Source organism: Lissotriton helveticus, chromosome 2_1 (assembly GCF_964261635.1).
Source record: "Lissotriton helveticus chromosome 2_1, aLisHel1.1, whole genome shotgun sequence".
NCBI lineage: Eukaryota > Metazoa > Chordata > Amphibia > Caudata > Salamandridae > Lissotriton > Lissotriton helveticus.
The window spans coordinates 237,292,516-237,305,328 of NC_136059.1; the positions used below are offsets into that span (position 1 = coordinate 237,292,516).

The 12,813-nt window shown below is 49.6% G+C and overlaps 1 long non-coding RNA gene across 1 annotated transcript; it reads left to right on the forward strand.

Annotated features, from left to right (window-relative positions):
• Window positions 1-9,897: 9,897 nt before the first annotated feature.
• Window positions 9,898-11,787, forward strand: LOC144819290 (uncharacterized). Its single transcript, XR_013607265.1, has 5 exons — window positions 9,898-9,998; window positions 10,426-10,517; window positions 10,615-10,708; window positions 10,796-10,902; window positions 11,518-11,787. It is a non-coding gene; the product is annotated as an uncharacterized LOC144819290 (long non-coding RNA).
• The last annotated feature ends 1,026 nt before the right edge of the window (window positions 11,788-12,813 follow it).

Here is a 12,813-nt window from a genome sequence, read left to right on the forward strand (position 1 = left end):
AAACACCAAGATGGGGTCCTTGCTGTTGATTTATTCGTTAAGCCGACAGCAAGGAACACATTACTCCATTATGATAGTTTTCACCCCACGATACAGAAGAACAGTGTTCCATTTGGTGAGTTCTTGCGTTTAAGACGCAATTGTACTAATTTGTCAGATTACGATGATAAATCCACAATGATGAAGTCCAAATTTTTATCCAGAAGCTATCCAAAGAAAATAATTCGAGATTCATATAAGCGGGCTCGCTTTTATGATCGCCAATGCCTCTTGAAACCAAGTGTAGATAAAAAAGTTCCAAACTTAGTGTTTATCACCAAGCATTCGGTTCTCAACGACAGAATCAGACAGACAATATGTGCCAACTGGCACATTCTAAATGTGAATATTCCAAGAGAAGATCAGTTACCAAAACCCATGTTCGCATACAAAAGGAATAAATCATTGAAAGACCATATAGTAAGATCGCGCATGACATCCAACACCTCAGGGGGACAGCAGTCACTTATGAACAATCAACCAGTTCGAGGAACCTATCGTTGCTCCAACTGTAAATCATGTGACACAGTCTTACAAGGTCCCACCTTACTGTTTAATAAACAATTGATTAAACCACAGGACTTGAACAACTGTAAAAGCTCTAATGTAATCTATTTAATAATCTGTCCTTGTCAGAAAGGATATGTGGGAGAAACGGGTCGAGCATTGCATGTCAGGTTGACCGAACATCGGTCCGCGATTAGGACACGAAAACTTGCAGCTCCCATGGTCACCCATTATGTAGAGCAGAGTCGCGCACCTGAGAATATGTCATGGTATATGCTAGAAAGAATTCATCCAAAGATAGGATGTGACCAGGATAAGATTCGAAAACTGCGTGAAGTGTACTGGATTTTTTTATTGGGGACAGCAAGTCATGGATTAAATGCAGAAATACCATGGCAACAGGCAATTATGTAAACATAATTAGTTACAATGTATCTGTTAGTTCTTGCCGCTTCAGTATACTTATTGAAAACTCCGATTTGTTGGGTCTGGGCTTGCAGATAGTTGATGGACCCCATGAGCCAGTTGTGATATATAGGCTAGGTTTGGTATAATAACTTGATTCTTTTTCGATGCAGATAGCTCATTAATTTCTTCAGAGCTATTAAATATATTGATTGTATTTTCATAGAAGACCCTAACTCTTGGGACCTTCTTTATTTAATTAATACGTCATCCATTTAGTAATATATCCAGCACAACTGATACACACAAGCACAAGACTACAAATATTTTTTACCTCATAGACACTCTTTGTTAATTCGAACACAGGATAAAATATAATCTCCGTTTAGGGGATGAATCTTCGTTCCAGACAGAAATTTCCCTTTTGAATTTTACAGTTGAATTGCTCGTTATTTCCAACATGCCGACAGATGTGCAAACTTTTCATAGTCCCTCGCAATTGGGTTCAGTAATGAGCAATGGCTTTGTGTTTGCCAAATAGAGACTTAACATCTCGTACCACGCCAAGATGGCGCCACGTTTTTTGGGGATAGACAGGATATCTATCGTCATGACCCATGACCTCTGTGGAAGCTGACCGCTATCGCGACATCCCGCTTTTGGCGCGAAGTACTGACCCCTTTTTAGGTTTTGCCTGGCGAAAAGATGCGCTCTGCGCATCTTTTTCGCGCAGGCGAAATCCTGATGAGTTCTGTAGTGTGGCTTTGGGTCGGCCCTCGTCATCCATTGGCTGGCTCCATAAATGGAGCCTAGCCATTGGACGAGGGGCCTGTCCGTCAATGCCGGACCAGATTCGGGGGCGTTCCCGCGTTTCTTTGGCTTTTGCCGACATCACGCGACGCCGGGAACGCCCCCGATTCTGTTCCGGCATTGCCGGCACCTCCCTTGCTCCCCCTCCCGCTTGTTTCCTGGTACCCGCCTTCGTGCTCCGGCCGGCCGTCGTCAGCTCTCTCCTCCCCCTTTCCCGCCCCCTCCCGCTTCTCTCTGATGCCCGCCTTCCGGTGAGACACTGTGATGAATGCCACTGAAAGCCCTGGATGGACTGGGCTGGGTCCGGGTCAGTCTGCTCGGTAGTGGGCTGACTAAAGCGTGAACGCTTGAAAACAGCTTGAAACATTGAAAGAACATATTTGAACCAGCCTTTGACAATAAATTATGACGTAATGCAGCTAACACAAATGTAACGTGTGAAACTGCAGACTGTTATGTTCAGCCAGAGTGGAGCTTCAGAGTGGAGCTTCAGAGTGGAGCTTCAGAGTGCAGAGTGGAGCTTCAGAGTGCAGAGTGGAGCTTCAGAGTGCAGAGTGGAGCTTCAGAGTGGAGCTTCAGAGTGGAGCTTCAGAGTGGAGCTTCAGAGTGGAGCTTCAGAGTGGAGCTTCAGAGTGCAGAGTGGAGCTTCAGAGTGCAGAGTGGAGCTTCAGAGTGCAGAGTGGAGCTTCAGAGTGCAGAGTGGAGCTTCAGAGTGGAGCTTCAGAGTGGAGCTTCAGAGTGGAGCTTCAGAGTGGAGCTTCAGAGTGGAGCTTCAGAGTGCAGAGTGGAGCTTCAGAGTGGAGCTTCAGAGTGCAGAGTGGAGCTTCAGAGTGGAGCTTCAGAGTGCAGAGTGGAGCTTCAGAGTGGAGCTTCAGAGTGCAGAGTGGAGCTTCAGAGTGGAGCTTCAGAGTGCAGAGTGGAGCTTCAGAGTGGAGCTTCAGAGTGCAGAGTGGAGCTTCAGAGTGCAGAGTGGAGCTTCAGAGTGGAGCTTCAGAGTGGAGCTTCAGAGTGGAGCTTCAGAGTGGAGCTTCAGAGTGGAGCGGAGCTGCAGATTCAGAGTGGAGCTTCAGAGTGGAGCTTCAGAGTGCAGAGTGGAGCTTCAGAGTGGAGCTTCAGAGTGCAGAGTGGAGCTTCAGAGTGCAGAGTGGAGCTTCAGAGTGCAGAGTGGAGCTTCAGAGTGCAGAGTGGAGCTTCAGAGTGCAGAGTGGAGCTTCAGAGTGGAGCTTCAGAGTGGAGCTTCAGAGTGGAGCTTCAGAGTGGAGCTTCAGAGTGGAGCTTCAGAGTGCAGAGTGGAGCTTCAGAGTGGAGCTTCAGAGTGCAGAGTGGAGCTTCAGAGTGGAGCTTCAGAGTGCAGAGTGGAGCTTCAGAGTGGAGCTTCAGAGTGCAGAGTGGAGCTTCAGAGTGGAGCTTCAGAGTGCAGAGTGGAGCTTCAGAGTGCAGAGTGGAGCTTCAGAGTGCAGAGTGGAGCTTCAGAGTGCAGAGTGGAGCTTCAGAGTGGAGCTTCAGAGTGGAGCTTCAGAGTGGAGCTTCAGAGTGGAGCTTCAGAGTGCAGAGTGGAGCTTCAGAGTGCAGAGTGGAGCTGCAGATTCAGAGTGGAGCTGCAGATTCAGAGTGGAGCTGCAGATTCAGAGTGGAGCTGCAGAGTGGAGCTGCAGAGTGGCGCTGCAGAGTGGAGCTTCAGAGTGGAGCTTCAGAGTGGCGCTTCAGAGTGGAGCTTCAGAGTGGAGCTTCAGAGTGGAGCTTCAGAGTGGAGCTTCAGAGTGCAGAGTGGAGCTTCAGAGTGCAGAGTGGAGCTTCAGAGTGGAGCTTCAGAGTGCAGAGTGGAGCTTCAGAGTGGAGCTTCAGAGTGCAGAGTGGAGCTTCAGAGTGGAGCTTCAGAGTGCAGAGTGGAGCTTCAGAGTGGAGCTTCAGAGTGCAGAGTGGAGCTTCAGAGTGGAGCTTCAGAGTGCAGAGTGGAGCTTCAGAGTGCAGAGTGGAGCTTCAGAGTGCAGAGTGGAGCTTCAGAGTGCAGCTTCAGAGTGCAGAGTGGAGCTTCAGAGTGGAGCTTCAGAGTGCAGAGTGGAGCTTCAGAGTGGAGCTTCAGAGTGCAGAGTGGAGCTTCAGAGTGGAGCTTCAGAGTGCAGAGTGGAGCTTCAGAGTGGAGCTTCAGAGTGCAGAGTGGAGCTTCAGAGTGGAGCTTCAGAGTGCAGAGTGGAGCTTCAGAGTGGAGCTTCAGAGTGCAGAGTGGAGCTTCAGAGTGCAGAGTGGAGCTTCAGAGTGGAGCTTCAGAGTGGAGCTTCAGAGTGGAGCTTCAGAGTGGAGCTTCAGAGTGGAGCTTCAGAGTGGAGCTTCAGAGTGCAGAGTGGAGCTTCAGAGTGCAGAGTGGAGCTTCAGAGTGCAGAGTGGAGCTTCAGAGTGCAGAGTGGAGCTTCAGAGTGGAGCTTCAGAGTGGAGCTTCAGAGTGCAGAGTAGAGCTTCAGAGTGCACAGTGGAGCTTCAGAGTGCAGAGTGGAGCTTCAGAGTGCAGAGTGGAGCTTCAGAGTGGAGCTTCAGAGTGGAGCTTCAGAGTGGAGCTTCAGAGTGGAGCTTCAGAGTGGAGCTTCAGAGTGCAGAGTGGAGCTTCAGAGTGGAGCTTCAGAGTGCAGAGTGGAGCTTCAGAGTGGAGCTTCAGAGTGCAGAGTGGAGCTTCAGAGTGGAGCTTCAGAGTGCAGAGTGGAGCTTCAGAGTGGAGCTTCAGAGTGCAGAGTGGAGCTTCAGAGTGCAGAGTGGAGCTGCAGATTCAGAGTGGAGCTGCAGATTCAGAGTGGAGCTGCAGAGTGGAGCTGCAGAGTGGCGCTGCAGAGTGGCGCTTCAGAGTGGCGCTTCAGAGTGGCGCTTCAGAGTGGCGCTTCAGAGTGGCGCTTCAGAGTGGCGCTTCAGAGTGGCGCTTCAGAGTGGCGCTTCAGAGTGGAGCTTCAGAGTGGAGCTTTAGAGTGGAGCTTCAGAGTGCAGAGTGGAGCTTCAGAGTGGAGCTTCAGAGTGCAGAGTGGAGCTTCAGAGTGGAGCTTCAGAGTGCAGAGTGGAGCTTCAGAGTGCAGAGTGGAGCTTCAGAGTGCAGAGTGGAGCTTCAGAGTGCAGAGTGGAGCTTCAGAGTGCAGAGTGGAGCTTCAGAGTGGAGCTTCAGAGTGGAGCTTCAGAGTGGAGCTTCAGAGTGGAGCTTCAGAGTGGAGCTTCAGAGTGCAGAGTGGAGCTGCAGATTCAGAGTGGAGCTGCAGATTCAGAGTGGAGCTGCAGATTCAGAGTGGAGCTGCAGATTCAGAGTGGAGCTTCAGAGTGGAGCTTCAGAGTGCAAAGTGGAGCTTCAGAGTGGAGCTTCAGAGTGCAGAGTGGAGCTTCAGAGTGGAGCTTCAGAGTGCAGAGTGGAGCTTCAGAGTGCAGAGTGGAGCTTCAGAGTGCAGAGTGGAGCTTCAGAGTGGAGCTTCAGAGTGGAGCTTCAGAGTGGAGCTTCAGAGTGGAGCTTCAGAGTGCAGAGTGGAGCTTCAGAGTGGAGCTTCAGAGTGCAGAGTGGAGCTTCAGAGTGGAGCTTCAGAGTGCAGAGTGGAGCTTCAGAGTGGAGCTTCAGAGTGCAGAGTGGAGCTTCAGAGTGCAGAGTGGAGCTTCAGAGTGGAGCTTCAGAGTGGAGCTTCAGAGTGGAGCTTCAGAGTGGAGCTTCAGAGTGCAGAGTGGAGCTTCAGAGTGGAGCTTCAGAGTGCAGAGTGGAGCTTCAGAGTGGAGCTTCAGAGTGCAGAGTGGAGCTTCAGAGTGGAGCTTCAGAGTGCAGAGTGGAGCTTCAGAGTGGAGCTTCAGAGTGCAGAGTGGAGCTTCAGAGTGCAGAGTGGAGCTGCAGATTCAGAGTGGAGCTGCAGATTCAGAGTGGAGCTGCAGATTCAGAGTGGAGCTGCAGAGTGGAGCTGCAGAGTGGCGCTGCAGAGTGGCGCTTCAGAGTGGCGCTTCAGAGTGGCGCTTCAGAGTGGCGCTTCAGAGTGGCGCTTCAGAGTGGCGCTTCAGAGTGGCGCTTCAGAGTGGAGCTTCAGAGTGGAGCTTCAGAGTGGAGCTTCAGAGTGCAGAGTGGAGCTTCAGAGTGGAGCTTCAGAGTGCAGAGTGGAGCTTCAGAGTGGAGCTTCAGAGTGCAGAGTGGAGCTTCAGAGTGCAGAGTGGAGCTTCAGAGTGCAGAGTGGAGCTTCAGAGTGCAGAGTGGAGCTTCAGAGTGCAGAGTGGAGCTTCAGAGTGGAGCTTCAGAGTGGAGCTTCAGAGTGGAGCTTCAGAGTGGAGCTTCAGAGTGGAGCTTCAGAGTGCAGAGTGGAGCTGCAGATTCAGAGTGGAGCTGCAGATTCAGAGTGGAGCTGCAGATTCAGAGTGGAGCTGCAGATTCAGAGTGGAGCTTCAGAGTGGAGCTTCAGAGTGCAAAGTGGAGCTTCAGAGTGGAGCTTCAGAGTGCAGAGTGGAGCTTCAGAGTGGAGCTTCAGAGTGCAGAGTGGAGCTTCAGAGTGCAGAGTGGAGCTTCAGAGTGCAGAGTGGAGCTTCAGAGTGGAGCTTCAGAGTGGAGCTTCAGAGTGGAGCTTCAGAGTGGAGCTTCAGAGTGGAGCTTCAGAGTGCAGAGTGGAGCTTCAGAGTGGAGCTTCAGAGTGCAGAGTGGAGCTTCAGAGTGGAGCTTCAGAGTGCAGAGTGGAGCTTCAGAGTGGAGCTTCAGAGTGCAGAGTGGAGCTTCAGAGTGCAGAGTGGAGCTTCAGAGTGCAGAGTGGAGCTTCAGAGTGGAGCTTCAGAGTGGAGCTTCAGAGTGGAGCTTCAGAGTGGAGCTTCAGAGTGGAGCTTCAGAGTGGAGCTTCAGATTCAGAGTGGAGCTGCAGATTCAGAGTGGAGCTGCAGATTCAGAGTGGAGCTGCAGAGTGGAGCTGCAGAGTGGAGCTGCAGAGTGGAGCTTCAGAGTGGAGCTTCAGAGTGGCGCTTCAGAGTGGAGCTTCAGAGTGGAGCTTCAGAGTGGAGCTTCAGAGTGGAGCTTCAGAGTGGAGCTTCAGAGTGGAGCTTCAGGGTGCAGAGTGGAGCTTCAGAGTGGAGCTTCAGAGTGCAGAGTGGAGCTTCAGAGTGGAGCTTCAGAGTGCAGAGTGGAGCTTCAGAGTGGAGCTTCAGAGTGCAGAGTGGAGCTTCAGAGTGGAGCTTCAGAGTGCAGAGTGGAGCTTCAGAGTGGAGCTTCAGAGTGCAGAGTGGAGCTTCAGAGTGCAGAGTGGAGCTTCAGAGTGCAGAGTGGAGCTTCAGAGTGCAGCTTCAGAGTGCAGAGTGGAGCTTCAGAGTGGAGCTTCAGAGTGCAGAGTGGAGCTTCAGAGTGGAGCTTCAGAGTGCAGAGTGGAGCTTCAGAGTGGAGCTTCAGAGTGCAGAGTGGAGCTTCAGAGTGGAGCTTCAGAGTGCAGAGTGGAGCTTCAGAGTGGAGCTTCAGAGTGCAGAGTGGAGCTTCAGAGTGGAGCTTCAGAGTGCAGAGTGGAGCTTCAGAGTGGAGCTTCAGAGTGCAGAGTGGAGCTTCAGAGTGGAGCTTCAGAGTGCAGAGTGGAGCTTCAGAGTGCAGAGTGGAGCTTCAGAGTGCAGAGTGGAGCTTCAGAGTGCAGAGTGGAGCTTCAGAGTGCAGAGTGGAGCTTCAGAGTGCAGAGTGGAGCTTCAGAGTGGAGCTTCAGAGTGGAGCTTCAGAGTGGAGCTTCAGAGTGGAGCTTCAGAGTGGAGCTTCAGAGTGGAGCTTCAGAGTGGAGCTTCAGAGTGGAGCTTCAGAGTGCAGAGTGGAGCTTCAGAGTGGAGCTTCAGAGTGCAGAGTGGAGCTTCAGAGTGGAGCTTCAGAGTGGAGCTTCAGAGTGGAGCTTCAGAGTGGAGCTTCAGAGTGGAGCTTCAGAGTGCAGAGTGGAGCTTCAGAGTGCAGAGTGGAGCTTCAGAGTGCAGAGTGGAGCTTCAGAGTGGAGCTTCAGAGTGGAGCTTCAGAGTGGAGCTTCAGAGTGGAGCTTCAGAGTGGAGCTTCAGAGTGGAGCTTCAGAGTGCAGAGTGGAGCTTCAGAGTGCAGAGTGGAGCTTCAGAGTGCAGAGTGGAGCTTCAGAGTGGAGCTTCAGAGTGGAGCTTCAGAGTGGAGCTTCAGAGTGGAGCTTCAGAGTGGAGCTTCAGAGTGGAGGTGCAGAGTGGAGCTGCAGAGTGGAGCTGCAGATTCAGAGTGGAGCTGCAGATTCAGAGTGGAGCTGCAGATTCAGAGTGGAGCTGCAGATTCAGAGTGGAGCTGCAGATTCAGAGTGGAGCTGCAGATTCAGAGTGGAGCTGCAGATTCAGAGTGGAGCTGCAGATTCAGAGTGGAGCTTCAGAGTGGAGCTTCAGAGTGGAGCTTCAGAGTGGAGAGTGGAGCTTCAGAGTGGAGAGTGGAGCTTCAGAGTGGAGCTTCAGAGTGCAGAGTGGAGCTTCAGAGTGGAGCTTCAGAGTGCAGAGTGGAGCTTCAGAGTGGAGCTTCAGAGTGCAGAGTGGAGCTTCAGAGTGGAGCTTCAGAGTGCAGAGTGGAGCTTCAGAGTGGAGCTTCAGAGTGCAGAGTGGAGCTTCAGAGTGGAGCTTCAGAGTGCAGAGTGGAGCTTCAGAGTGGAGCTTCAGAGTGCAGAGTGGAGCTTCAGAGTGCAGAGTGGAGCTTCAGAGTGCAGCTTCAGAGTGCAGAGTGGAGCTTCAGAGTGCAGAGTGGAGCTGCAGATTCAGAGTGGAGCTGCAGATTCAGAGTGGAGCTGCAGATTCAGAGTGGAGCTGCAGATTCAGAGTGGAGCTGCAGAGTGGAGCTTCAGAGTGGAGCTTCAGAGTGGCGCTTCAGAGTGCAGAGTGGAGCTTCAGAGTGGAGCTTCAGAGTGGAGCTTCAGAGTGGAGCTTCAGAGTGGAGCTTCAGAGTGGAGCTTCAGAGTGGAGCTTCAGAGTGGCGCTTCAGAGTGGAGCTTCAGAGTGGAGCTTCAGAGTGGCGCTTCAGAGTGCAGAGTGGAGCTTCAGAGTGGAGCTTCAGAGTGCAGAGTGGAGCTTCAGAGTGGAGCTTCAGAGTGCAGAGTGGAGCTTCAGAGTGGAGCTTCAGAGTGCAGAGTGGAGCTTCAGAGTGGAGCTTCAGAGTGCAGAGTGGAGCTTCAGAGTGGAGCTTCAGAGTGCAGAGTGGAGCTTCAGAGTGGAGCTTCAGAGTGCAGAGTGGAGCTTCAGAGTGGAGCTTCAGAGTGCAGAGTGGAGCTTCAGAGTGCAGAGTGGAGCTTCAGAGTGGAGCTTCAGAGTGGAGCTTCAGAGTGGAGCTTCAGAGTGGAGCTTCAGAGTGGAGCTTCAGAGTGGAGCTTCAGAGTGGAGCTTCAGAGTGCAGAGTGGAGCTGCAGATTCAGAGTGGAGCTGCAGATTCAGAGTGGAGCTGCAGATTCAGAGTGGAGCTGCAGATTCAGAGTGGAGCTGCAGAGTGGAGCTGCAGAGTGGAGCTGCAGAGTGGCGCTTCAGAGTGGCGCTTCAGAGTGGCGCTTCAGAGTGGCGCTTCAGAGTGGCGCTTCAGAGTGGCGCTTCAGAGTGGAGCTTCAGAGTGGAGCTTCAGAGTGGAGCTTCAGAGTGGAGCTTCAGAGTGGAGCTTCAGAGTGCAGAGTGGAGCTTCAGAGTGGAGCTTCAGAGTGCAGAGTGGAGCTTCAGAGTGGAGCTTCAGAGTGCAGAGTGGAGCTTCAGAGTGGAGCTTCAGAGTGCAGAGTGGAGCTTCAGAGTGGAGCTTCAGAGTGCAGAGTGGAGCTTCAGAGTGCAGAGTGGAGCTTCAGAGTGCAGAGTGGAGCTTCAGAGTGCAGAGTGGAGCTTCAGAGTGCAGAGTGGAGCTTCAGAGTGCAGAGTGGAGCTTCAGAGTGCAGATTCAGAGTGCAGAGTGGAGCTTCAGAGTGCAGAGTGGAGCTTCAGAGTGGAGCTTCAGAGTGGAGCTTCAGAGTGGAGCTTCAGAGTGGAGCTTCAGAGTGCAGAGTGGAGCTTCAGAGTGCAGCTTCAGAGTGCAGAGTGGAGCTTCAGAGTGGAGCTTCAGAGTGGAGCTTCAGAGTGGAGCTTCAGAGTGGAGCTTCAGAGTGGAGCTTCAGAGTGGAGCTTCAGAGTGTCAAGAGCAATGCCAATAGCTCTAACTTTAACAAAGGCAAAACCATTGCATTGTAAATGCTTGTTAAACCAGGCACACACAAACGTCGGATTCACGGAAGTCACCGGCGGCGAAGCGTCTACACACATGCCCAGGTCCCCGAACCGAAAAGAAAGTGGCAGTGAGTTTGGGAGGGAAGACGTTTTACGTGCACAATTAGCAGTGTGTATCCCGTTAAGATGGGTCTAGAGGGAATAGTGTGGACTTCGTCATTTGGATTATTTTACTAGGGTGGGCAGCTAGGAACTGATGTTCGTTTTCTAAAAATAGAATAGTGGTGCAAAATTAGACCTTTGATTCACAATATAGGAGTCACGATTTTAAATAGTCTGTGACAGGATGTCCTTAGCTATCTTGCAATTTCTTGCCATAAACGGAATTGTTACGCTATTAGAGGAGTATCACGAATTTTTAAGTGGATATATCATTTTAAAGTAAGAAGTAAAGTAGACAATAAGGCCACGGGAATTTTTGTATAGATTAACTTGGTATAATCCCATTTCGAGTACATCAGTTAATACATATAATTTGTTATTTTTATGTTGCAGGAAGATTTTACCTTTTGGACCCTGTTTTGAGATATTTTAAGTTTAAAAAGAGTATCCTAAATCATACTGATACAGCAGTAAAGCAAGCACAGGTATGTCGAGTATAGCCTTGCAGTGCTATTTGAATTGCTTCCTAGTTACATTCGATCTCTGACTCACATGTATGTTTCTGACTATTTTGAATCTCAGTGGCATCACTATCATCGGTGAATAAAAAATTTCTGCCACAATATCTCCAGAAACCCGCCTCTTGGATAGATACATATAGAAAATAAGTGAGCAGGTACACATTTATTTAATTCATAGTTTATGACTAAATCATTACAGATGGTCTAGATAGAACTGAGATGTCTTTTCGTTTTCTCATCAGATCTCGTCATTTCTGTTTCCTGAAAGTTATAGACATGGGAACCTAGGTTGACTTCAGATAAAAAAACATGTTCTCAATTGAATAAGTTCCGTGGATCTAGATCTCAGGTATTATCTCCGTTCTTCTTCCACTCTTGATAAATAGTTACAAAGTGATTTTAGTCGTGTAGTTTTCAATAGAAACGGTAGTCAACAGGCACGCCAGGATTGGCGTGTATAGCACTATTGGCTTGAAACTAGTTACTATAATAAATGTTCAGCAACAGTTTCCTTAGCTGCTCCATATTTAGTCACCCGGCATTCAGTCTATAGATATATGTGGAGCAGCTTTTGTTGGGATAGATCCTATCTGCAAGCACCAATTGTGTAAAATTGAGCTAACCAAAGATGTATAAAATCCATGAGTCACAAATTTATGGAATTAATGTATAATATGTATATAGGAAGTTATTAATTCAGTGGGCGATAAACGTGTATGTAAATATTTTTGTAAATATGTATAGTATTATAGCAATGTAGAAGCACATTGATGGCAATAGGGAGAATTTGACTTGTTGGCTGAGCTGGACCAATTCTCCACGGTGTAAGAGTAGTCCCTTCTCAATAACATTAGAGACATAGGCATATGTTAGAAATTTATATAGTGAATAGATTTGGACGTTGTTATTTGGTGCTGTTCATGAATAATTCGTTGTATTAATTAATTTTTTCCACTTTTTATAGTAATCACTATCTGCAGAATTCCTGAGGAATGCTCACGCCGAAACGCGTAGATTGGGATTTTAGTTCTGCAATTGATGTATTGTGTTATGTATAAATTCTTGTGGTTGTATTGTAATTGTAAATTTGTATTGTCTGTTTATGGAATCACATGTATATGTTAAACAATTTATGTGATGTGTTGTATAACTATCAAAAAGAGAGAAAAAAAGACAAAAAGATATACATAAAAAATAATAATTTTTCTATCAAAATAAAATAGAACATATTAAATACACAAAAATTGGTAATTATTGCATCGATAAAGCGTCCTTTTCTCTCCTTCAGAAATATGCACAAAACCCGGTGCTAATGGTTCCCCCCTTTTTTGGGTCTCGCTGGCAATGCATCCGCAAGCGGATGCATGTGTCCAGCTGGAGACGTATAGCGATCAGTCTGGGGGGAAGGAGGACAAGAGGGTGTACGAGTTTTCTTTGCTGGATTCGTGTGCGCGAACGCGCACGTCGCGTCCCGCGCCGTACACATGCGCGCGCAGACAGACACTCGCTCACACACACACCCCCTCCCCCACAGTCACACACACGCACTCCAAGACACATACACACACACACGCACGCACACACACATACACAGCCCGGCCCCCCCCCCCGCGCGCGCGCACACACATGCTCACCCTCCCCGCCCCCAGCAACCCACTCACCGGCTTCCTTCGTGCGGCGGCTCTCCTCAGCTGCAGGGCCCGGCAGCAGGACTCTTCTTCCCTCCTTCGGCACCGGGGCGCAGGGTAGGCTCCTGCCTGCTCCGGTGCTCCAAAAACAATCGCGGCTCTTCCGTGGAAGGCGGGGTAGGCTCCCGCCCTCCTACTTCCTGTTTCCGGTTGTCGCGCCGGCCTGCCTGACTTCCTGGTCGCAGGCCAGCAGAGTGACGAGGATGTTTGATTTGCGGTATTTATTTATTTATGCATTTTTATATAGCGCGGACTTTACCCGAAGACGTCAGAGCGCTTCACATTAGGAACAGAAATGAAACATAATGAGAACATTACAAAAAAACAGGTTGCAAAAACATACGTTACTTACATAAGGTAATAGTGACAATTGTGAGCAAACAAAATACATGAGGTAGTAAAAACTATGAGCAACCAAAAATACATGAGGTAGTAAAGGTAATAGTGACAATCGTGAGCAAACAAAATACTTGAGTAAAAATTGTGAGCAACCAGAATACATGGGTAGTAAAGGTAATAGTGACAATCGTGAGCAAACAAAATACTTGAGTAAAAATTGTGAGCAACCAAAA